Source organism: Gadus chalcogrammus, chromosome 12 (genome assembly GCF_026213295.1).
Source record: "Gadus chalcogrammus isolate NIFS_2021 chromosome 12, NIFS_Gcha_1.0, whole genome shotgun sequence".
In the NCBI taxonomy this organism is placed as follows: Eukaryota; Metazoa; Chordata; class Actinopteri; order Gadiformes; family Gadidae; genus Gadus; species Gadus chalcogrammus.
Genome location: NC_079423.1, coordinates 18,799,271 through 18,804,383, shown reverse-complemented (window position 1 = coordinate 18,804,383; position 5,113 = coordinate 18,799,271). Strand labels below are relative to the sequence as shown.

Genomic DNA, 5,113 nt, shown 5'->3' with positions numbered 1-5,113 from the left:
AATCCATCAAATAATTTATATTTAGTTTTGCATACCTGCAATAATTGGATGGCCTGTCTGAGATGATTGGATGTCAAGAGCTACCTGATAGCGAATTTATGTCCATTTATTTCATTCCTCAAGCTTGAATCACCCAAAGATACTGAATGAAGAAAATAATTTGTCAGAGTATTTGATTTATTGCTGTCGGGATGTAAAGAGAATATCAACAAATAGGACAAAATGAATTGCCTTCCTTACCTAAAATGTATGGGTATGTGTCTTCCTACAAAGCATAATTTCGAAAATTAGATCTAGTATCATTTTTGTACCGTATGCCTTATTAATAATTGTTGACAGAGCCGAAATAAATAAACAATGAGCCACCGGTCTGTCAGTCAGAAACCTTTTAGTGAGAATCAAGAGTTCCAATAACTGAAGATACGCAGCGCCTGATACCACATGTCAATCCATCGTACTTGACTCTCTCTCTCTCTCTCTCTCTCTCTCTCTCTCTCTCTCTCTCTCTCTCTCTCTCTCTCTCTCTCTCTCTCTCTCTCTCTCTCTCTCTCTCTCTCTCTCTCTCTCTCTCTCTCTCTCTCTCTCTCTCTCTCAAAATGCAACCTTGTTGTACAGGCCTTATAATAACTGTGTTACATTACTTCAGTAGCAACCCAACACTTTAGTAGGCCACTAGACCACAATGCCTGCTAAGTGTGTGTGTGCGTGCGCGTTTGTCTGTGTATGTATTAGCGACAGAGAGACAGGGACAAAGAGTGAGGGAGAGTGTCATGGTTTTGAATAATGTTTTTTGCACTTTGGACTTTGGCGGCATCAAGTGGCCGTAAATGTGTTATTTAAGTATTTTCTGTCCCCTTGCTTTGCCAATTAGCCCTGTCCAAGAGCTATAGAGAGAGAGAGTTGCGACACGCTATGATCTCGCCGACAGGGTGGTCACGTGGTTGTCACGTGGTTCATGTAAGCCTCAATAGTTCCAAACACGCCGCGCTTTCAATGTTATTCTATGGGACGACAGCAGAGATTTCAATATTAAATGTTAAATATGAATGAAAAAGTATTTGTATTTGTCTGACTGTTATTGCATTATTGCATATTTGTAAATTTCAGTTTTACATTTAGAGCAGTAGGGGGGCAACTGAAAGCTATCTATAAGTAGGCTACTATTACTTAGATACGTTTTTAAGTTTTGGATGGAAAGCTTCACGTTCGTGTTAGCATACTGGCCTAACCTTAACTTTTACCTTACATCTGTGTTGAAATCAAAGTATTTAAGATGTTCTACCATGATCATTTAAAGATATAAGCCACACAAAGTATCAAATATATTAAAGAATAACAACTCATTACGCTTGGATGAATGAAATTGTATTTTTTTTTATTAAACAATTAGTGTGACAAGAACAAGTGATTGCGATTGTGTGAACAGATTCAACAATGGACACAGCAGGGAACACTATATACTTAGGGCAAACCATTAACATATAACGTTGCAAATATACTATACTTTATGCCATTACAATACTTAGAATAGCCCTGAGCAAATTCAAAATGGGTTTAGGAGGGAGGATCCTCGTTTGGTCATGAACTCTGACCTCTAACCTATTCTCAAAAGTCGGGGCATAAGTGGTTGAGGAACAGTTGTTACCCGCTCTGTGATCTTCAATGGTGTCATGGTTCATTGGTTACAACTAACATTTTATAGATCAATGGTCATACCATGGTTGGCTGTGCAGCATTTGGATGCTCCAATCTGTCCGAGAAGGGTTATCACGGCTTCCCCAAGGACCAAGAGTGCAGGGAGAAATGGATGGCAATGGTCAGCCGTCAAAACTTATTGACAGTCAGCAACAGTCAAAAACGATGTAACGTAATGTTCAGATCACTTGCTAGCATTTCAAAGGGCATAATAATTCTAAGTGTAGAGAATTATGACTTTCCAATGATATTTGAATTGCAATGGAAACTGATCTTACAAGCCTACCTACAGGTACACTTTGAAAATGACCAATTCAAAGCCACAAAAGTAGATAGGATGTTGAAGTTGAGGCCCGATGCAGGCCCAACAGTTTTCATCCATCGCCCTAAACCGAAGAGGAGGAAACCCCCTTCTGTGAGGGTGCCTCCGGAACCAAGTGCAACGGACCACACATATTGCGCCAAATTAAATTTCGGTATGATCCATGCAGCTAACAATATTCCCCATTTCATGTAATTCAAGGATAGACTACACTCCTAATGAGATTACATAATTCATATTTGTACATTCAGTTTAAAAAACAACCAGAAGGCAGGGATTCTCTGAGGATTTGCACACAATGTAGATAATCGACACATTTCTACCCAATTAACAATTGCCGGTAGATCAATTTATAAATTGTATTGGTTTCTGATTGTGGCAGATGATTTAATTCACATTACAGAAATGTTTTGCTTTAATTAATTTTCTTACATTGGAGATGACAGTAGTTGCAAATGCAAAGGCAAAATACATATAACAGCAACATTACCTTGTAATTGTTACAGAGATTGAGGGAGACATTTAGGTGGATTTCAAGAGCGTTGAAAAGGACATCACAGGAGACAGAGAGAGCAATCAAGAGGCCACATTGCCAGGGGCAGGTGATTCAGGGGCAGGTGATCCAGTGGCAGGTGATCCAGTGGCAGGTGATCCAGTGGCAGGTGATCCAGGGATATGTGTGCCGAGGGCCAGTCAGTCAGGGGTCAACAGTGAAGGAATAACTTTTGCCAGGGCCAGCTGCTCCAGGGACCAGACTACCAGGGACTGATGGGGCGACTGTGGAGGACCTAATAAGGCAACTAGAAAAGGAAAAATTAATGAGAAGGGATATTGCAAAACAAAAAAGAATCAATTTGGCACTAAGAAAGAGAATCAATTTGGCACTAAGAAAGAGAAACAATTCAGTCAACAAGAAGTTAAAACGAAAAAGCCATACAGGTTAAATTGACCGCCCATCATAATCAGCATTGTTGAATCGGCGGCATCTGTAGGGCTTCATGTGCTGAACATCACCCTTTCCAGGATATAATTAAACAAACAGTTATTTCTACTAGCTATCGCATCATAAAACCCGTCCTTAAATCAACCTAAATTATCCTAGTAATCCAACATAAATAACTAACTAAATAAAAGTTAGATTCACGAGTACTTTGTAATTGTTGGTGTAGATACCATCACATGGTGCAGTCGAGCTAACAAACTAGCAGGCAATCGGTCCTCTACCAAGATAAAAATATATATAATTACGCTGTGCATATACAAATAAATATCAATATATGCATCATAAAGGTCCTGATACAATATAGACAGTTGACAATTCAAAAGAGGTAGCTATTTAATCAATTTACCCCTGGAGATACCTTCACAGATGGTGAAATCGAGCTAACAAACTAGCAAGCAATCGGTCGTCTACCAAGATAAATATATATATAATTACGCTGTGCATTTACAAATAAAGATCAGTATATGCATCATAAAGGGCCTCTGATACAATATAGACAGTTGACAATTCAAAAGAGGTAGCTATTTAATCAATTTACCTCAGAAGTTACTCGGCGGCCAGCAATGGAAATGAACGGTCTCCTACGCCGTAAAATGGTTGTTTGGAACTATTCGAGGCTCCATACCCCGGAAGTAGGCGCTACAACGAAGTCCAATGGAAGTGTCGCAACTCTCTCTCTCTATAGCTCTGGCCCTGTCACCTGTGTCTTGTTGCTCCGGTCACATGACCAATCAAGCCATGTATTTAAGCCCTGCTTTTGCCTATGTTCAGTGCTTAGTCTTTGATGTGCCATGTTCGTACTCTGACCGAAGCTAAAGTGTTGTATTGGAAATTATTATTGATCCCCTGTGTTTTGACCGCTTGCCTGCCCTCTGGATTACCCACTTGGATTTGCCCCTTTGGTATGACGTTTTGGACTTTTGATGAGGATCTACCTGTTTTTGAGTTTTCCTTTTGCCTTCTCTGTTGGACTTTTTGGATTTTGCCCTTGTTTTGGAATTTGTGATCTTCTGTTTTTTTGCCCAAAGACTTTGTTGTAATAAACAACCTTTCAGTTAAACCCGCTCTGCACTTGAGTCTATACCCTTCCCTTTTTGAGAGAGAGAGAGAGAGAGAGAGAGAGAGAGAGAGAGAGAGAGAGAGAGAGAGAGAGAGAGAGAGAGAGAGAGAGAGAGAGAGAGAGAGAGAGAGAGAGAGAGAGAGAGAGAGAGAGAGAGAGCGCGCACTGCTGACGTACACAGGATCCCTCTTTATATGACTGAGAACGATGTTTCCTAAGTCTGCGTCATTCATATCAGTACATCTTCCCCAGCCCATTTGTTTCTATAGTTATAAATGGGCCTCTTTATTGGCACTAGCCGGCTAGGCTTTTCCTTCAGCGTCTCTATTTCTTTGTATTATTTCTTAATTCTTGAGATGATGCAATCATATCACAAAAGAAAGAGGTTCCTTGTTTCCCTCTCAACAGTCCTCGTGACAAAAAACAGTTTCCGCCAGTTTCAACACCAACATGTAGGCTGAAGGTCCACACAAAACGCTGAGTATGATATATGAAGTCCTCCACATGAACCAGAACTTGTAGGCTGTGCATCTAAACCACTACAGTATGTCTGAAGTACCGGATGTCCACACAAATCAATAAGTAAGCCCTATGGAAGGCTGTGCGTCATCCTATGTGGGATGTATTGTCTGTAACATTCATGGTTCACATTCTCTGTTTACCTTCTTTTTATTAATCACAACAACACCAGAGCAGACTCCCACGGCATGATCGCGAGGGATGACCCTCCCCCTGAAGCAGTGAAGACAGGAGGGAACTACAGAGTGGGGCGCTCAGACACATCACCTCTTTTGAAATGAGATGATGACATCATCCCTGGGGCCTCCCTCCCCCCACCAAACTGCAGTCGCAGCAACCTACCCCGTGTGCAAGATTGCCATTATCCTGTTGGTGTGTCATTCTCCCGTGAGAGTGCTTGTGCGTTGCAGGCAGAGACAGATTCATTATTCATGAGCGACATCCCCTGCTTTGAAGCGCTGAAGCTGTGCTGAGGTGCGGCCACACCAGACGCGTATCTCGCGTAATTTTTACG

The 5,113-nt window shown here is 41.2% G+C and overlaps 1 long non-coding RNA gene across 1 annotated transcript; it reads right to left on the bottom strand.

Annotated features, from left to right (window-relative positions):
• Positions 1 to 1,198: 1,198 nt before the first annotated feature.
• Positions 1,199 to 3,652, bottom strand: LOC130392850 (uncharacterized). The gene is made up of 3 exons (XR_008897060.1): positions 3,559 to 3,652; positions 2,955 to 3,032; positions 1,199 to 2,817 (listed from the first exon to the last, which is right to left on the bottom strand). It is a non-coding gene; the product is annotated as an uncharacterized LOC130392850 (long non-coding RNA).
• Positions 3,653 to 5,113: the final 1,461 nt, after the last annotated feature.